We start from the raw sequence: 21716 nt of genomic DNA on the forward strand, positions 1-21716 counted from the left end.
TGTGATGGGACCCAAAACAACTCTCAATAATTTAAGAAAATTAAAATTATACAAGTCACCTACCTGAGCATAATGAAAAGAAGCTTTAAGTCAATATTATGCAGAAAAGAAGAAGAACCACATATATATAAAGATTAAACAACACAATCTTAAACAATTTAAAAGAAAAAATTTGCAAAAGAAATTAGCAGATACCTCAAGGCAAATGAAACAAGAATACAAATTTTCAAAAGTTATGGGATACAGTGAATGTAGTGGTCAGAGAAATTTATAGCTCTAAATGTCTACATTTTTAAAAGAACTAAAATCAAAGCCCTAACTGAACACCTGGAGAAAATATAAAAAGAAATGAGCAGCAAATGATCCTACATCAAGGTGGCAGACTTGGCCCAGTGGTTAGGGCGTCTGTCTACCACATGGGAGGTCCACGGTTCAAACCCCAGGCCTCCTTGACCTGTGTGCAGCTGGCCCTTGTGCAGTGCTGATGCACACAAAGAGTGCTCTGCCATGCAGGGGTTTCCCCCATGTAGGGGAGCCCCATGCACAAGGAGTGTGCCCCATAAGGAGAGCTGCCCAGCACGAAAGAGAGTGCAGCCTGCCCAGAAATGGCGCCACACACACGGAGGGCTGACACAACAAGATGACAAAACAAAATGAAACACAAATTCCCATGCCACCGATAACAACAGAAGCGGACAAAGAAGATGCAGCAAATAGACACAGAGAACAGACAACCGGGGGGGTAAGGGGAGAGAAATAAATAAATAAATAAATAAATCTTTTTTAAAAATCCCACATCAAGCAGAAAGAAAGAGATAACAAAGATTAAAACAGAAATAAGTAAAATGGAGACGAAAATAACAGTAGTGAAAACTAACAAAACAAATATCTGGTTGAGAAGATCAATAAAGTGGTCAAAACCTTAGCTAGAATAACAAAGAAAAAAGAGAGACAATACAAATAAATAAAATCAGTAATGAAAAGGGGGACATTATAACTGACCCCACAAAAGTAAAAAGGATCAATAGGGAATATTATGAGAAACTGTATGCCAACAAATTAAACCACCTAGAAGAAAAGGGCAATTTCCTAGAAATTCACAACTTTAATGGATTCTGCATGTGATACAGGAACTCAGCAAAACAATGACATATAGAATGAATCAGTCATCAAAATTCTTTTAACAAAAAGTCCCAGAATAGATGGCTTCACAAGTGAATTCTACCAAACATTTTGAGAAGCATCAATACAAATCCTTTTTAAACTCTTCCAAAAAATTGAAAAGGAGAGAGCATTATCCAAGCCATTTTATGAAGCCAATATCACCCTAATACCAAAGCTTTATAAAACTTATACAAGAAAAGAAATTTACATACCAATGTTGCTAATGAACATAGAGACAAAACTTCTCCACAAAATATTTGCAAATTGAATTCAGCAACATATTAAAAAGATTATATGCTATAATCAAGTTGAATTTATTTCTGATTTGTAAGGGTGGTTTGACATAAAATCAATTAACATAATACATCACATTAACAAATGGAAGGAACAAAACCACATGAAAATCTAGATGAAGAAAAGAGATTTCACAAAATCCAGTCACTTCTCTTGATAAAAACATTCCAAAAATGTCTATTCTTTATTATCATTTATTATTGAAATAATGAAAATGCTCTAATAATGATGGAAGTGATGAAAGCACAATTATGTGATAATACCAAATACCATTGGATGTACAAATTGTGTTAAATTTATGCTTTATTTATATGTATAATAACATTGATTTATAAAAAAGTATATATATATATATATATATATATATATATGGAAAATTTCTCAACAAAATAAAGAGCGTATTTGAAAATCTGATAGGCAACATCTACCTCAGTAGAGAGATACTTAAAGCATTCTTTTAAGATCAGGAAGAAGACAACAATATCCATTGTCACTACTGTAATTCATTATTTTGCTAGAAGTTCTAATTAGGCAAGAAAAGATAATAAAAGATATCCAAATTAGATAAAAGAAGGAGAACTCTATTTGGTGTATAATTCTTTTAATATGCCATTGCATTTGTTTTGCTTCTTTTCTTTATTTTCTTTTAAATGTTACATTAAAAAATTATGAGGTCCCCATATATCCCCCACCCCAACCACCCCAACCCTTCTATATCAACAACCTCTTCCATCATTGTGGCACATCCACTGCACCTGGTGAATACATTCTGGAGCACCACTGTACCACATGTACAGTGTCCACATTGTAGCCCCCATTCTCCCCCAGTCCACACAGTGGGCCATGAGAGGGCACACAACATCCAGCATCCATCCCTGCAGCACAACCTAGGACAACTCCAAATCCTGAAAATGCCCCCCACACCACATCTCTTCTTCCATTTCCCTACCATCAGCAGCCACCATGGCCACCCTCTCCACATCACTATTACAATTTCTTCCCTTACTTATCATATTAGTTCCCCAGCAGAACACCAGTAAGTCCACTCTAATCCATACTCTATTCCTCCATCCTATGGACCCTGGGATGATTATGTCCAGACCCCCTCTACATCAAGAGGGGGCTTAGATTCCATGTGGATGAGGGATGCAATTCTCCTCCTAGCAGCTGTAGGCACTCTTGGCTCCCTGGTGTGGTGGTTGACCCTCTTCACTTCCCTGTCAGCTGGCCAGGGTAAATCCAACAAACCAGAGTGTAGGAACCACAAGTCTGCTGAGGCCCAGAGCCTGGCCATCACATGGACAGTCCAGAAATTCAGGTCTCCTGACTATATACCAACCCAAATGCCAACCACAGTAAAAGTAACAGAAGAGACTTGTGTGGAAAGGTCATATCTGAGTTCAACTCCATCATACTCAGGAACACAAGCTCCAAAGTAGGGTCAACTGACATGGCCCTGAACTCCAGAGCCATCTGCCATGACCATAGAACCTATGCATCTCTGCAGCCCTCAGAACCAGCACCTGGGTTTCCATCTACCTTGGCTGTCCCTGGTACCCTGCTCAAGCGTGCATAAGCATCACCCCTCTAATCACCTCCTGACCCTTTTTTGGAGACTCATAGCCATATAAACTCACTTGTCCTTTCCATTTTCCCCTTTTATCCAAATTCAAAAAGCAGTTTTTAATACCTGATATTTCATGTAGGCTGAGATATTCTGCCAGTCTGAATTGACCCCTTTATTCAAGGTCTTTTTCTAGTTACATTATCAACTGGTGCTTGGTAGTTATTCCTTAGTGCCAAGGAGGCTCATCCCTGGGAGTCATGTCCCACACTGGAGTGAAGGCAATGCATCTACAGGCTGAGTTTGGCTTACAGACTGGCCACATTTGAGCAACATGGAGGTACTCAGGATGTAACACTTAGGCACCCTGCAGCTGTAGGCCTAGTTCGTATTTCAAACACACAGGCTAATAATTGGAGCCATCAGCATCAAGGGCTCATCATTGGACCATCCATCTTTCTTAGTCTTTGCCATTGCACTTGGGATACTGTTGCTGTTCCATTGGGGAATACTATAGAGCTTGATATGCAAGTATTGTGTTGATGATTTTTAAATCTATATTCATAGGAAACATTCGTCCTCAATTTCTTTTATTTTAATATCTGTTCCTGGATTTGTTAGTAAGATTTTGGCTTCATAGAATGAGTTAGGTTGTGTTCTTCTATTTCATTTTTGTGGAAGAACTTAAGGAGAATGTATAATAAATTTTCTTGAAATGATTGGTAAAATTCAACTGTGGAAACATGTGATCCTGAGCTTTTATTTGCTGGGAGATTTTTAATGACTAATTCAATCTCTTTCCTTGTGAATCATTTGTTGAGGCCTTCTCTTTCTTCAAGAGTCAGTGTGGGTTACCCATATATTTCTAGGAATGTGCCCATTTGAACTATGTTGTCTAATTTTTGGCATGCAGCTATTCAGAGTATCTTCTTATGATCCTTTTATTTCTGTGGTGTTGGGGGTAATGTGTCACTTCTCTTATTTTATCACATCTCTCTTTTTATTCTTTGTCAGCTCAGATAAAGGTTTTTCAATTTCGTTGCTCTTCTCAAAGATCCATATTTTTTTATTTGCTAATTCTGTTTTTTATCTCAATTTCATTTATTTCTGCCCTAATCTTTGTTATTTCTTTCCCTCAACTTGCTTTAGGATTTTTTTGCTCTTCTGTTACTCATTTTTGTTGGTGTGCAGTTATATCTTTGATTTCATCTCTTTATATAATGTAGACATTTGGGGCAATTAATTCTCCCATGACTGCTTTCATTTTATCCCAGAGGTTTTTATAGGCTGTGTTCTAATTTCCAGTATTCTTGAGATATGCTGAATTATCTTGCAATTCCTTCTTTGGCACACTGATTGCTTAAGAGCATGTTAACTTCCAAATATTCGTAGATTTTTCAGTTCCCCACCTGCTACTGATTTTCACTTTCATTCCATTATAGTTTGAAAATTTACTGTTTATTATTTCAATCATATTAAAATTTTGCGTCTTGTTTTCTGACCCAACATTTGGTCTATCCTAGAGAATGATCCATGAACCCTTGATAAGATGCATGTCGCCCTATTTGGGATGAAATATTCTGTATATGTCTGTTATGATTACTTAATTAATGATATGATTCAAGTCCACTGTTGACTTTTTTATCCTTTGTCTAGATGTTCTATCTTTTGATGATAATTTTGAATTGAAGTTTCCAATAATTATTGTAGAGGTGTCTGTTTCTCCCTTCAGTTTTGTCTCATGTATTTTGGAGCACTTTGGTTTGATACATAAATATTTATGTTTACTTTTTCTTCTTTTATTAATATATGGTGTCCTTCCTTGTTTCTCATAAAAATTTTGTATGTAAACTATATTTTGTCCAGTATTAGTATAGCTACCCCAACTCTATTTTGGTTACTATTTGCATGGAATAACTTTTTCCAACATTCTCTTTTCACCTTATTTACATTCTGGGCCTAAGTTGAAACTTGTAGAAAGAGTATAGTTGGATGGTATCTTTTAATCTGTTCTGCCAATCAGTGGCTTTGAAGGGAGAAGGTATTTATTAATATTAAATATTTTCTGGTTTTCTTCACTATAAAGGCAGTACTTCAAAAATTTTTATCTAGGTTTTAATATGTCATATCTTATTTTTATATCTATTTTTACCCTTTTAGTAACCATTACTGTTAATCTTCCTTTCTTTACTCAATGCTAAGCCTCTCTTTCCTGTGTTTTCTGTTCAGTCTTTAGAACTCCCAGTAGTAAATCTTGTAGGATAGGTCCCTTGTTGAAAACGTCTTTCACTTTCTATTTATTTATTTAAATATTTTAAACTCAGCCTTTTTTTTGAAGGACAATTTTGTTGGATAAAGAAATTGTGGCTGGCATCTTTCTTTCTTTCTTTCTTTCTTTTTTCTTTCTTTCTTTCTTTCTTTCTTTCTTCTTTCTTTTTCATTTTCTTAAATATCTCACACCACTACCTTTTTCCCTCTAAGCTCTCTGGTGATAAATCAACATTTAATCTCATTGGACATCATTTGCATGTGATTAATCTCTGTTATCTTGCTGCTTTCAGGATTTTCTCTTCATCTTTGGCATTTGATATTCTGACTAGTATATGTATTAGAGGAGTTCTATTGGATTTACTCTGGAAATTTTGCACTTCCTGAATATGGACATTTATGTCTTACATAAGAGTTGGGGATTTTTCATACATTATTACCTCAAATATTCTTTCTGTAGCTTTTCCCCTCACATTCTTCAATATGATTATTGTACTTCATGGTGTCATTAAAATCATTGTGACTTTGCACAAATTATTCCATGCTTTCCTCTATCTGTTCTTCCACCTGAAAGATTTTGATTGTCCTGATCTTCTAGTTTGCTGAGTTACTTCTTCCTGTTCAAATCTGCTCTTATATTATTAATCTTTTCTCATGTGCCTTTCTTTCCCATAATTTCTGTTATATTTATCTTCAAAATTCAGCATTCTTCTCATTCAGTGTCTTCTTAATATCAAGTATCACTTTAACCATCATTACTTTTTCTCCTTGAATTTAGTAGATTTCTTTGAAAATCATTGATTTATTTCAATTTTTCATCTCCTTCAAAGTTTTCATCTGTTCCTTCAGCTGAGGCAAAACTTCCTGTTCCTTATGGCTTGTAAATTCAGCATCTTAATAACTTGTTGAATTTACTGTGATGGTCAGTGTATTCCTTTTGCTTTGGTTTCCTTGTAGTTTAGTTTTGTGTTAGAACTTTACTTTGAAACTTGCTTCAACTCATTCTAGATGTCTAGATTTGCCTGTGTTTGAGTTTTTTCAAGCTCTTCTTTTCTTTCAATGGATATGTAATACAGTATGTAAGATTTCATTATTTATAAAAATGTTTCATTCCCTGGTGACATTTTCCTTTAACCATATACAATAATTTACTGGGAGCCACTTGCTCCCTTCCATATACTGATACTCCCCAGAAATGCATCTATTAATAGAAATTATCAGAAAATGACAAATGGTCTACTCTTTATCAAATTGCCATTGGGGATAGTGATTGATACTGATGACTACGCTTATGAGCCTGCGTGATTGAAATTTCAACTAGGTCTAGAGCTCCAGGGTGCCTAAGAGTTTTGCACTGAGAACTTCTGTGTTGCTCAAATTATCCATTTTCTAAGCCAAACTCAGTACATAAATGCATTACCTTCTCCCCAGCATAGGACATGACCCCTGGGGATGATCCTCCCAGGCACCAAGGAATTACTACAAGCATCAGTTGGTGGTGCAACTAGAAAAATACTTTGAAATAAAGGGGGAAATGGTAAAGACAAATGAGTTTATATGGCTAATAGACTTTAAAATGAGTTGAAGGTTATCAGAGGAGTCACACTTATGCATATCTCAACAGGACCTCAGAGACAGCCAAAATAGGTACAACCCCAGGTAGTGGTGCTCCTGAATGCTACAGAGACACCCAGGCCATATAGTCATCTCATATGGCTTGGGAGTTTGGTGTCATACCAGTGGGCCCTACTCTGGAATTTGTGCTCCTGAGTATGATGGAATTGGACTCAGATGGGTCCTCTTTACACAAAACTCTTCTGTAATTTTACTGAACCTGTGGTTGGTCCTGGGGTTTGTGTATGATCAAGAGACTTGAATCTCTGTACTGTCTATGTGCCAGCTGGGCCCTGAGCCTCAACAGAGTTGCAACACCTACTCTCTGGTTCTTTCGACTTACCCAGGTCAGATAACAGGGAGGTGAGGATGGTCAACCACCACACCAGGGAACTGAGAGTCTACAGCTGCAAGCAGGAGAATTTCATCCATCTGCCATGTGTGATATAAGTCTCCTATCAATTTAGAGGTGGAATGGACATCACCATTCTAGTGCCCTCAGATGGAGGAGTAAAATATGGATTAGAATGGACATACTGGTATTCTACTGTAGAATTATTGTGACTCTAGCACTGGAAGAAATTGTATCCTTGGTATGGGAACAGTGGCTGCAGGAATTGCTGAAGGTAGGGAGAGGGAAGAAGAGGTGTGATATTGGGACATTTTCAGGATTTGGCATTGTCCTGAATGATATTGCAGTTACAGATGCAGGACATTATATATCCTGCCATAACCCATTGAATGCGCAGGAAGAAGAGTGTAAACTATAACATAAACTATAATCCATGCTGAGTAGCAATGCTCCAAAGTGGCTTCTTCAAATGCAATGGATGTAAGACATTAACAAAAGACGTTTTCACTGTGGGAGAAATGGGAGTTTGGGGTAGTGAGGTATATGGGAACCTCATATTTTTTTAATTGTAACATTTTGTGTGATTTATGTATCTTTTAAAAAGATAATAAAATAATTTTACAAAATCAAAGCAGTACCTTTCTTAAATGTCAAAGAGTAGGTAAAAAACTGTTCAATACACTTTTGATAAGTATCCCAGGCTGTGACTTAACTATTTTAATTGTTTTCTTTTTAAAAACCATTCTAAAATATATCCTTTTATTTTTCTTTAACTTAGTTGCAATTGGGCAAGGTTTTTTGTGTTTGTTGATTTTGGTCATTTTAAGCAGTATATTATTTCCCTTCATTCAATGTATAGACTGCAATATATCCAAACATATAGAAAACCATTTTATTGGGGTTTGCACAATATTATGGGTATATTATAACATAAATAAATACATTTACTATGGAATGTAATTGCAAATGTATAGAATCACCCATGACTTATGAGACTTTTTGGATAGATCTCTGTTAACTTCAACAAAAAAGTATGTTAATTTTATTGATATTATGCACAATTTCAAATTTACATAATCTCAAAAGCATAACTAAAGAATCCTTACAAATCAGGATACGAGGTGAACCTGGCCTCTCTGGAGGTGAAATTTCCATTCATCAAACTCTCCTGAGAGTGATGTCACATATGTGTGTTTCATAGGGAATAACCACATGCACAACTAGAAGCAGAATTTTTCATCTGATTAGGTTTAAATATAAGTCTTTCTCCCTGAAAAGTGACTCCATAAATTTTATTCAATGAAAAAAGGCAGAATCATGGATTTTGAAGTGTCTGAATTTTGCAAAATATATATTCATGTTACAAAATATAAATATGATTCAACATTTATCAGGTATATTTGTATGTTTAAATTAATGGTTTTCTTTAAAATGGCTAAATAAGAAATTCTTAAATAGCTGTGATATATCTAAAGATGTTTTGCTGACTTTATTTCTTCTCCATCTTATATGTTGTTACTTATAGACAGTTTGAATAATACTCATTCTGGTTTCATTGTAAGTAGTTGGTTTTAAAAATGGTAACTGATTGAATGTCTGTGATACATAGGCTGTACTCAAAAATGGAAAATATTATGTTTCAAAACTCAACAAGAAATTGAACTAGCACAGGCACTAATAACAATTATTACTTGATATAGATTTTAAAGGTTAGCTAAGTTATTTGTCAACAACTGTGAGCTAGCAAAGCATTTCTAAGAAATCAGTACATGCAGATAAAAATAGTTTCACTGGAGATATCCAGTGAGGTTTTCACTATGATCATTTATTTTTAATATTTGTCTATTGCTTATGAGAACTAGTTATGCTCTATGTAGATTTTGAACATTATATTATATTTTAGGTGTTTAAAAATTCACAAGGGACAATTAACATACTGATTTTATATTTTTATCCCCATTAAAATTGTAGAGTAAATAATTAACTAAAATATCTCTGAGGTAAGGAGAATGGGAAAATACCTGATCTCTCTCTCTGTATCTTACACCCAAAGTTATGCATTTTTCATCACTGTGCACTTTCTAGTAGATATGTAGTAAATTTAACCTAGGTAAATTATACAGTTTTTAAGATTGAGGTGAAAAAAATTCATGTGAAGAGATGGAGGAGAGCAATGAGACTTCCAAGGATCAATTACAAGCCATGATTTTGTTATAGAAAATTGAAGTAGCATCTGGTACTCAGTATATGTCTAATAACCAGCCCATTGATCAATAGCATCAACTTAAACACTGAATGTTATATTTGAAATTTAATAAAATTCTCTGCCTTAAGGAATTTTCCTAATTATAAAAGTGACTTTGAGAGAGTAAATATGCATAATTGAAAGGTTGTTATACTTAAACAATTTACATTAAATATTTTGCAAACATACTAGAAATTTATAAGTGTAATCTATGAAAGTAAAAGAATAATTATTATGGTTACTGTTCACATATAACGCTAGCTAAATTGTATCATATTTTATTTTATTTGTTTTAAAGATTTATTTTTTATTTATTTCTCTCCCCTTCCCCTCCCCCAGTTGTCTGTTCTCTGTGTCCATTTGCTGCGTGTTCTTGTTTTTGTCCACTTCTATTGTTGTCAGTGGCACAGGAATCTGTGTTTCTTTTTGTTGTGTCATCTTGCTGCATCAGCTCTCCTTGTGTGCAGCACCATTCCTGGGCAGGCTGCACTTCCTTTCTCACTGGGCAGCTCTCCTTATGGGGTACACTCCTTGCGCATGGGGCCCCCCTGTGTGCGGGGCACCCCTGCGTGGCAGGGCATTCCTTGTGTACATAAGCACTGCATGTGGGCCAGCTCACCACACAGGTCAAGGAGGCCTGGGGTTTGAACTGCAGACCTCCCATGTGGTAGGCGGACGCCCTATCCACTGGGCCAAATCCGCTCCCCATGTACCATATTTTAAATTACAAAGTTTATATAAGTAAAATACTAATAAGAACAAAAATTCTAGAACTCTTATAGTCATTACCCAAATATTCTGTTTTCCATATATAACATTAATTATCTATTAAATTATGCCTCTTGAGATAATTAGTTGCATAGTTGAAAAGATAATTAAGAATGATGTTGGATTTATTTAAATTTTGGAATGCTTTGAGGCAATCAAGTAAAATAGTTGTATTGAATAAGGAGATTTCAGTAAATTCTAGAAAAGAATGTGGGCAATATATCATGACAAAATTAGCCCTTCAAAAATATTAGAATGCATTCCAGATTGCAGAACAGCTTCGTTGATCACAAGTAATATCATGCTTGATGTTTTTTCTTAGACACTATTTATAGGTGAGATGGTAAAGTAGAGAAATATCAAGAGAACTCTGCTACACCCTGTCACAGACAAATGATTTGATTTTTATCAGAATAAAATCAAATCCTTTAGGCCTTTGAGGCATTTTTGTTAAAAAAAGTGTTCATATGCATTCCTTATATTACAAATAAAATGAAAGAAAATTAATGCATCTCTATCTGGGATCCTTTAGAATAATCATTCTCATAAAAACCTCATAATCTTTGATTAATTTTGTTATAGGAACTGTTTAAAAATCAGCTGGACAAAGATCAGGAGATATCAGTGATTCAGAAGATCTTACAATGCATAATTGGGATGACCACTAAAGAAAAAAAAGTGAGAAGAATCATTCATTGTGTTACAGGCAGAGATTGAACAGCTATTTTATTAAAAGACTAAATGTGTCTAAATAACTGACTTTATGGGTTTTGATTTTTAAAGTAATTTGATTAATTTAATATTGTGATTTCTCTAATTCTCTAATCTTATGAATCCTGAAATTCACATATAGGAAGAGGTAAGGAAGAAAATGAAGAGAAATAGTCTCTTTTTCCCCCAATTACTCTATGCTGAATTCTGATGAAAAGCCATATATTTATAGAATCATTGCATTTAATTTTGAGTTATGTTGATTTTTCCACTTAGATTTTATTATATTTTATCATATTATGCTTTGACTGTAGGAAGACTGCAACATCATAGAAGACATGAACAATCTCACTATTTTCACAGAATTCCTTCTCTTGGATATCTCATCCTCCAGGGAGCTCCAAGTCTTGCAAGGTCTGATGTTCTTAATGTGCTATCTAGGAGCAGTGACTGGGAACCTTTTAACACTTATTGTCATTGTAATCAACCCATATCTACATTCTCCAATGTATTTCTTTATTGGAAATTTATCCTTCATAGATCTTTGCTGCATTTCAGTTACTTTTCCAAAAATGATTTTGAATTCTCTGACTGGCAATAAATCGATTTCTCTCCTTTCATGTGCCATTCAGACTTTCTTGTTTATCTTCTTTATATCCACAGAGTTTTTCTTCCTTGTGGTGATGGCCTATGATCGCTATGTTGCCATTTGTTACCCTCTACATTATGGGATCACCATCACCCCACATCTGTGCACACAGGCAGCTGGTGGCTTATGGACAGGTGGGCTGGTCTATTCTGCTATTCACACAGGCATTATATTTAGGCTTCCCTTTACCCAGACTAATTTGATCAATCAATATTTCTGTGATGGACCTCAAATTTTGAGGGTGTCCTCATCAGATGTTCAGTTTTCAGAGTTGATAGCCTTACCAATAACAGCTTGTATTATCTTAGTATGTTCTGTCTTTATGTTTAAATCATATATTGATATATTTTCATTGGTGCTTAGGATGAATTCTGTTGAAGCCCGTAACAAAGCCTTATCCACCTGTATCCCACATTTAGCAGTTTTCATTTTGTTTGTAATTTCTTCATTGACTGCTCTCTTTCCTCCCACTACAAATCAAGCATCGCTTAGTAACCTTCTCATGGCCATGTTCTATGCCATGGTGCCTCCATTCATAAACCCCATCATCTACAGCCTGAGGAACAGAGAAATTAATAATGCTCTACACAGAATGTTCCAGAGATGTTTTGAGATCCTAAGGAGGATTTTTTCTTGATTATCCTTGTTATATATTTAGTTTGGTAATACATTTTTTGTTTAATTTTGCATATGTGGTAATGAGCTACAAATTGCATGTCTTGAATTTTCAAATCCATACTGATGTGTAAGTCTTTTGAGCCTTCTGTAAAAGGAATTCAGCATTGATTCAAATTTTGGTAATGTCGCTAGCTGGTTTTGAACTAAAAGCAAACAATGATACCATACAGAGAAGAAGTCTTTGAACAGGTATCTGTGCATGTGAGACACTTTCTAGGTTTTGAAAACTCCCAAACTGGAAGAAAATATTGAATTTATTGAATTTGGAAATTCACTTAAAATAGCATCTTTGCATTTATCTTTATTCATATATCTATTAAAATGAATAAACTGTTTAAATTGATATGCAACTACAGAATAAGGACGTCAAAAGTTTATAGCACTGAGTTCATTCAAAAGTTGATTTTTTCATTAAAGAGTGCTCCAAGATGTATTCACCAAATGCAATGAATGTGCCACAATGATGAAAGAAGTTGTTGATGTGGGGGGATTTGGGGGGTGGGGATGGGGTATATGTGAACCTCTTATATTTTTTAATGTAACATTTTTTGTGATCTATTTATCTTCAAAAAACAATTTTTTATAAAAGGTTAAAATACCTGCAACAAACTACACTAAATTATTAAGTGGTCATCTTTAATCAACACAGAATGAGAGATGAAGAATTTTCTTATTTGTTTATTATTATTATTGAAATAATAAAATCCTCTAATAATGTTTGAAGTGATGAATGCACAACTATGTGATTTACCAAATGCCATTGATTGTATACTTTGCAGGAATCGTATGCTTTATTAAGATGTATCAATGCAATTGATTTATTAAAATAAAAAAGTGGACTATACAGAACTGGTCCTAACATGGAATATGCTTCAGCTGCTTTTGCTCACTCTGTTTGAAAAGGTGTGGGCCATGCTCAATTCATTCAAGCTTTCTGTATGATGAAGGACAAGTAATTTCCAAGATGAATGTGTTGTTAGGGACAGTCTTAGCAAGGCATGTTTCTTTTCTTTTAGATCCACAAATACCTCCTGTGCTCAGTTCCAGGTGTCAAGGTGATAGGATAGAATAGCACCCTGTAGTGGATAAGGGGACTTCCAGTACAGTCCTTCTCCTATTTCTCCAAATAAATTTACTATTCATTGGAGACAGTCTTATTCTTCTGGGCATGTTTTATGACATCCAGCACAAAATCTGATGATATGTAGGCCCCTGGCAAGTAATGAGCCATATTCCTTCACTAGAATACAGAAATACAAATAATTTTGCTGCACTTAAAATATCTTCCTGAAGGAGCTTTTGACTGAGGACTGCTGCCCACTTGGATATGAAGTCCCCTAGTGAAATTGACTGTGCACTGTATCTTCTCTATGTGAGTAAAACATTCCATCCAGTGCTATGTGAGGTGTCCTTCTGTTGGTATTACTGATACCTGGATCGGAGTGGGTTGACTTCTCTTTAGGTGTCCTTTCTGGGAAATTGGTATGTTCATTTGGATCACCAAAAAAAAAGGTATGAAGTTTAGTTATTCCGTTGTTGTGCTTGCTCCATCAGAGGTGACTGCTTGATTGCTGAGCTGGCCTCCGTTTTACCAAATGGGCTCAGGTGGGATGTAAGCAATACGCATTTTAATAGAGATGAATTTATGCCATAGTTAAGGGAGCATGTGAGGGAGATGGGTTCTAGGAAGATTAGGGAAACTCTACTGTGGCTCCTGGCTGACTGCGTGCTCCCCTGCCACTCATCAGTCCCCAGGGTATCACAAGGGTCTCAAAGGACTCCAGAGAAGAGTTCTGGGCCCCATGCAGGGAGCCCTGCCTGGTATGGGCTGTTTGCAAGCCCCAGGTTAGGCCTGTTTGCACTCAACCAACTATCAGTGGCATTGCTAAAGTCCCAAACGATTAAATGAAGCTTTCTAAAAATTTATCGAGAGTGAAATACAGGAGTTAAAATATGGATATTGGCAAAAGTCAGTGGAGGATCATGCAGTTTATTTATTACAACTGTTCAATGAGGGGACACTGCACACTAAAATGTATTGAGCCAAGTGTCCCAGGCTGGGATAGGTAATTTCTGACCCTCTGCTAAAACATATTTTTGCCTGTGTCAAACAGAACAACTGACAGGATAGAGATACAGACAAATTCATGCCACTTTAAATCTTTGGGCCTCTGATGGGGAAGCTTTCTAATGGAGATGTCTGGGATGGAAATCCATGTATATACAAGAGCAAAACTGGTGGTGAGACTTAAGCATTGAATACATCCCCCTTCAGAGACTGCAGTGCACTGACTGAGCACAAAGTCTGGTGTGTAGAAGACAGCTCTCCCTTACATGTTCGAACAGGTCAAAGTTTTAAAATTACTTCTGGTCAGTCCCCCACCCCCCAAAAAATACACACAGTAGTTTTAATCAAGAGCTGAACTCCTCAGAGGGGAAAAAAATATTGATGAAATTAGGATTAAGTTATTTCAAAAATCAGGAACAAACATAGTGGATGTTTTGACAGTAACCTCAAGGAAATATAATGACTTCACTGAACAAAGTTAAGTTCTAAATTTAATCCATATTCAGGAGGGTATTTTGGCTCTATATTGGTCATTGGAATAAAATATTATATTGAAAATCATTTGAAGAATTAAACCCAGAAAAATAAAAATAATCTTAATGCAATCATCCCAGAATCCTAAAGATATATCATATTTATTGCCTTTTTCATTAAATTTTCTTCCCAAGCAGAAAATCACATTCCCAACAGGAAATGCAGGATCATAGCATGTATATCTGAAGTTTAATAAATAAAGGCAAATTGGAAAATTATTCAAAATATCAGATGCACTTTCTTTGATGACCTTCCTGTACTGCCTTTGTAAGGGAATTAAAATGTCCCAATTCATTACCAACATACCAGACCACATCATGTTCTTTTATCAATGAAATATAAGAAAAGCAGGGGACCTGGATTTCAGAGCTAACTTACGTGTATATTTTTACAATATCTTTTCATTCTGCCATGAGAACCTGTTACATCCCATATACAAGCTGCTCCAGAATCCTTGGCATAGAATGTGGGTGCCATGAAGCAAAGGCATAGCCAACCCAAATGGGAAATATGTCATGAGTTGAAAATAATCTTTGTTGTTCTCTGTTCAAAACATTTGTTCATCACTCTATTATAACATGGTCGTAGCTGACTGATACAGTATAAAATGGCTTTCCAAAGATTCTATACCAACTTATAAATATCATTAGTAACATATAAGCACTTTCTTTCCTCCACACCCTCACCAACAAATGGTAATTCCAGATTTTTATGCAGTCTAGTGAATAGTGGCATTACCTCAATGGGATTATACTTAAAAAAATTTCCCTTTAAGTATGAGTTGTCTAGAGCATATTGCAGGTATATATTTATACTTCTTCATCAGAACCCCTTTTTTGACATTACAAGTGACATTTATTTTCATTTGATTTGTGGGATGGATTTCCATTTTTTTATGTTAGATCTAGGGAAAAAATTCTTACTCATAATGCAGCCAAATTCACAACCAATTTCCATTGTGTATATTTTTACATATTTTCCTTATCTTCCTTCTACTCCTATTTCTCCTCACTGTAGGTAATTCATTTTGAATGTTTCAAAATAGTATAATATCATATTTCATATTTTTGTTACTTAATCCACTTAGAGTTGATTTTGGGTAAGTTAGGTAATATGAAAACAAATTGATTTTTCAAATATTTTTTTATCCAATTATTCTGACACCATTTACTGAATATACATACTATTCCCACACTTAAGAGTATAGCCTCTTTAGTTAACTGAGTCTTCTTTCAAACTCCCTCAGTTCTGTTCAATAGTCTGTTTTTGTCCCCATGGCATAATATTTATTACTATTATTTTAAAGCAAAACTTGATACTTGTTAATGAAATTTTTCTTTCTTCCTAAGAATTGATTAGATTATTTGCTTTCAAATGATTTTTTACAGGCTTACATGTCAAATAATAATAATAAAAAAGATTTGGTAGAAACTTCTAGGAAGATGGAGTATTACAGTGTTACAGGGCTCACTTCTGTCTGAGAAAAATAGCTGGTGAACACTCAGAAACTATTTACAACAACTTTCTAGGGCTCCTGTGACCAAGGCAGGTCTGTGCAGCATACAGAAGAGAGAGGGGCAAGGAGGAGACTGTGTTGAGGATCTGGGAGAAACTTAGGCTCCTGTTGCTGCTGGTGACCAAGCTCCAATCTTGGAGAGACAGTTTAGGGTAACTGGAAGGTGGCTATAGACCAAGATGGCCACAGTTTCCACTTTCCTAGGAAAGGGAAGAAGGAGGTAACAGCCTACTTATGATATAATTCTTGACTGTCAAATTTGGTCAACTGAATCCCATAGTTTTTACCCTTCACAGCAGGGTGTAGCACTGTCATTGTTCCCACATAGGAGCTAGCAGAGAGCTAAAGAGAGCCTTCTTTCTCAAACACTCTACTTACTGACAAGGACTGGAAACCAAAGCCCCAGGTAGCTAAAAAGAACACAGTCAGAGGGTTCAGATTTCCATACCTTGAAGCATATTACAAAGATGCAGTGGTTACAACAGCATGGTATTAGCATAAAGATTTATACATTGATTGATAGAATTGAATTAAGACTCAGAAGGAGACCTTCACCAACTATGGTCATCTAATTTTTTTAATCTTTTTTAAAAAATTAATTAAATTTATCATTCACACATGAACATTGGTAAACAATACATTTATAGTAAAAGTTGTGAACTTATAAAACATGCATGTATAATATTATACTGGGGTCCCATACATCACTGAACAAACAACACCTTGTATTGGAAACATTTGTTAAAAAATGTGAAAGAATATCATTAAGATATTAATCCATAGCTTACATTTGGTGTATTTCCACCCCCAACCCACCCTATATAATTTTTAAAAATAATTTTTATTACAGAAGTCTTGAATGAATAAAAAATCATGCACATGTGAACATGTGTAGAATTCTGACTCATCTCCCCTTCAACAATGCAGCACACTGTGGTGGAACACTTGTTACAGATTATTGCCACAGAATATATTTGGCACACAATTTCCAAGCCCCCTAATATCAACACAGGACCTCTTTGGAATTGATGCAGGAATATTACAGTATTGCTGTTAAACACAGTCCATAAGTCACACCAATTATATTTTCCAATGCTTCTACACATTGTCACCACCCTGAAATAGTGACATACCCCTGCTCTAGCTCACGGAAGGACATTCTTGCATCTGTACCATCAAACACAAATTATATCCATCCCTGGGTTCACTGTTTTCCATTCCCTAGATTGTCCTCTAGCTTTCTTTCAATTGACATTTACATCCCTAGAGTACCCTTTTCAGCCACAACCCCATTTTTAAAAATTTTATTATCTTTTTTTAAAGATATGTAAGTCACATAAAATGTTGCAATAAAAAATGTAACACAACCAGCAAGATGGTGACGGAGTAAGGAGCTCCTGGAGTTAGCTCCTACTACAGGGCAGTTAGTAAACACCCAGAGCTATCTGAGCTAGTTGAAGCACCTGTTTGGGGACTTTAGGAGGCCAGAAGGTCATACTCCAAAATCCTTGAAGGAATTGAAGGAGGAGACTGTCCGATTGCAGAGAAGACTTGTGAGTAGAGCACTCCATACCCTAGAGGCCAGTGCCCATCCTCCAGTGGAGGCATAAGACACCTTGGGAGCTGTCCCGTAGCTGGAATTGAAAGCTCCACTTCCCAAAAATTGGGGAGGAAGAGAAGGTTGGTCACCAACTTCAGCTACTGATGAGTAAATTCAGTGAGCTAAAGTGTAATCCTGAGAATAGCTTAAGTTTGAGCCTGTCCAAGTAGTCCTAAATAACTGGAAGAACATTCACTGCTCATGGATTGGAAGACTAAATATCATTTAGATATTGTCAATTCTACCCAAATTGATATACAGATTCAATACAACCCTGATAAAAATTCCACCAGCATTAAAAAACATATAAACTGGAAACATAATTATCAATTTATTTGGAAGGGTAATTGGTCCTGAACAGCCAGAAACATCATAAAAGGAAAAGCAAATCCCCATTTCCAGACTTTACATCATACTGCCAAGTTATAGTGGAAAAACAGCATGGTACTGGCATAAAGACAGACATATAGACCATGGAACCAAACTAATGGCTCAGAAACAGACCCTCACATGTATGGTCAATTGATTTTTGAATAGCCTGTAAAACCCACACAACTCAGGCCTAATATTCCATTCAGCAAAATGATGCTGAAAGAACTGGATATCCATATCCAAAAGAAGGAAAGAGGACCTCTATATCACACTTTATCCAAAAATTAACTCAAAATGGATCAAAAACCTAAAAATAAAAACAAGAACCATAAAACTTCTAGAAGAAATTGAGGGAAAATATCTTTAAGACCTCATGGAGAAAAGAGAAGGACTGAGATGGACTAATAATCTTTAATATATGTAGAAGTTTTAATTAACTTTACTGTAAAAGTGTGGAAATGTATAGAATGGATGGTAACAAATAGTAAGTAATAGCTAGTTTATAAATGAGGATGTGGCTGAACATGGTAGTCTAGAGATGTAAATGCCAATTGACAGAATGCTAGAGAATTATCTACGAACTGAATAGCACAGTAAACTAAGAGGTGGATGGAATTGTGGTTGATGGTACAGATGCAAGAGTGTCCTTAGTGAGCTAGAGCAAATGTATATCACTACTGCAGCATGTTGGGAAAGCATGGGAAAAATAAACTGGAGAGACCTATGGACTGTGTTTAGCAGTAATATAATATTCTTGCATCTATGCTAAAGATGTACTGTGTTGATAATGGGGCAGTATGAATAATGTGAGTCAAATGTATACTATGGACATGGTAACAATCAAATGATATTATCTCTTAACAAATAATCCACAACAGTGTGGTGTGTTGATAGAGGGGTGTTGTTTGGGAATTCTGCACATGTGAATGATAGTTTTATAAGTTTATAACTTCTGTCATGAAAAAAATATATTTAAAAAAAAAATAGGGTGGGTTGGGGGGAAAACACACCAAATATAAGATAAGGACTATGCTTAGTAGTAAGATTTTGACAATATTCTTTCATTATTTGAAATAGACATCTCACAACAATGCAAGGTTTTGGTGGAGGGTTGATGTATGTGACCCCTGTATGGTGTTATGCATGCATTCCTTGTAAGTTCGCAACTTTTATTGTATGCTTAATTGTTTATGCCTGTTTATATATAAATGATATAAAGATAATAATAATAGGGAGGGTTGGGGAAAATAATTTGATTAGTAGTAATATTTTTACAATGCTCTTTAATCATTAGTTAAAAAGGTTTAACAACAATATAACGTGTTGATGGTAGGGTGAGTTATGACAATCCTGTATGATGTTATGTATGTTTGTTTTGTAAGTTCACAATTATTACTATACACTTATAGTCTATGTATGTTTTTGTGTTATGTATTTTATTAAATTAAATAAAAAAATATATAAGAAGTTCCCATATACCACACTTCCCACACTCCCACTTCTCCCACTTCAACTACTTCTTTCATTAGTGTGGTACATTCATTGCATTTAATGAGTATATTTTGGAGGATTGCTACACAGCATGGATTATAGTTTATGTTGTGGTTTACACAATGTTCATAGTGGCATTATTCACTATTGCCAAAAGTTGGAGTTAACCCAAATGCCCATCAACAGATGAATGGATAAACAAAATATGGCACATACAATGGAATACTACTCTGCTGTCAGAAGGAATACAGTACTAACACATGGGATAACATGAATTAATCTTGAGGATATTATGTTGAATGAAGCAAGCCAGACATTGGATGTCAAATACTACCTGACCTCTCTGACATTACTTAAGCAAATCAAGCTGCCTCAGAGAGCAAGAGACTGGAAGATAGGCTTATGGGACATAGGGGGTAGAGGAAGGTTGTGAGCCAAAGCCCACATTGGCAAAATCTAAGATAAATTGGAGGTAAGTAGCTGTGCAGTGAAGGGAAAAAATGGGGGCATAGGCCACTATTGGGTTGGGTTTTGCAGGCTTGATGGGCCTTGAGTTAGGAGGATGGGTCAGATGGTCCAAGGAATGGAGGGTAGAGTTGGGGTTAGCAAGTGAATACGGGAGATTGTTGGATATGTAGTGGAAACTATAATGTTGAAGAAACTCTTTAAAAAATATAATAAGGAAGTGTTTCTCTTTCAAAGTGTTTGATGGGGGCATCTGGCACAGGGTGCAACTGGGTCAGGCTTCTAGGAAATATTTGAGTGCTCATCATGTCATAGTGTGTTATATCAGCGGGCAGAGGAACACACACTTAGCAGAAAGGTGTTATGCCTCCATCCTGGGGAGGCCTGATGTTCTCAGAAGAGTGGGTATCTCTCAAGAGCATGGTGGCTCCTAATGGTGGATGTCTGACTAGAATGTGAAGTCATCATCATTGCTGCAAGTGTCTATGAATCTTGTCCTTCAAGCAGTGAAGCTTGTTTGTCACTGTCTGACCTAAGGGGAAGGGAAGAGAGGAATAGAATAGTTGAAAGAGGGGTTAACTGGAGGGCAATGGAAGTGTTCTGCATGATCCTGCAATTATGGATGCAGGCCATTTTAAATATCACCAACATTTATAAAGTTGAATAGTCTAAAATGTAAACCATAAGGTAAACCATAATGGAACCATGGTTGTTAGTTATGTTTCAATATTTGTACAACAGCTGCAGCAAATATAACATCCACATGTAAAAAGAACTTTGGTGGAGAAAGGGGAAAAGTGTTTGATATTGGGTATGGGTATATGTGTATACTGGTATTCTACTATAGAATTTTTGTGACTCTAGCAATGGGTGAAATTATATCAGTAATGTGGAGTAAGTGGCCATGGGACTTGCTAAAGGCAGGGAAAGGGAAAAAGAGGTGAGATATTGGGGCATTCTTGGGACTTGTCATTATCCTGAATGATATTGCAGGGACAGGTGCAGGACATTATATACCTTGGTCAACTAATTTTTGACAAATCTATCATATACACTTTACTGGGAGAGGAATGATTCTTCAACAAATGGTGCTGGGAGAAATGGATACCTATAGCTGAAAGAATGAATGTGTATCTCCATCAAACTCCATATTACAAAAAAACTCAAAAGGGATCAAAGACATAAACAAAAAAGCCAGGACCATAAAACTCCTAGAAGATAATGTAGGAGAGCTTCTTCATGATTTGGTGCTAGGAGTTGGGTTGTTAGACCTTACACCCAAAGCATGAACAATAAAAAAAAAAAAAGAAGATTAATGGGACCTCCTCAAAATTAAACACTGTTGCACATCAAACATCAAACG

The sequence above is a fragment of the Dasypus novemcinctus genome, chromosome 22 (assembly GCF_030445035.2).
Source record: "Dasypus novemcinctus isolate mDasNov1 chromosome 22, mDasNov1.1.hap2, whole genome shotgun sequence".
NCBI lineage: Eukaryota > Metazoa > Chordata > Mammalia > Cingulata > Dasypodidae > Dasypus > Dasypus novemcinctus.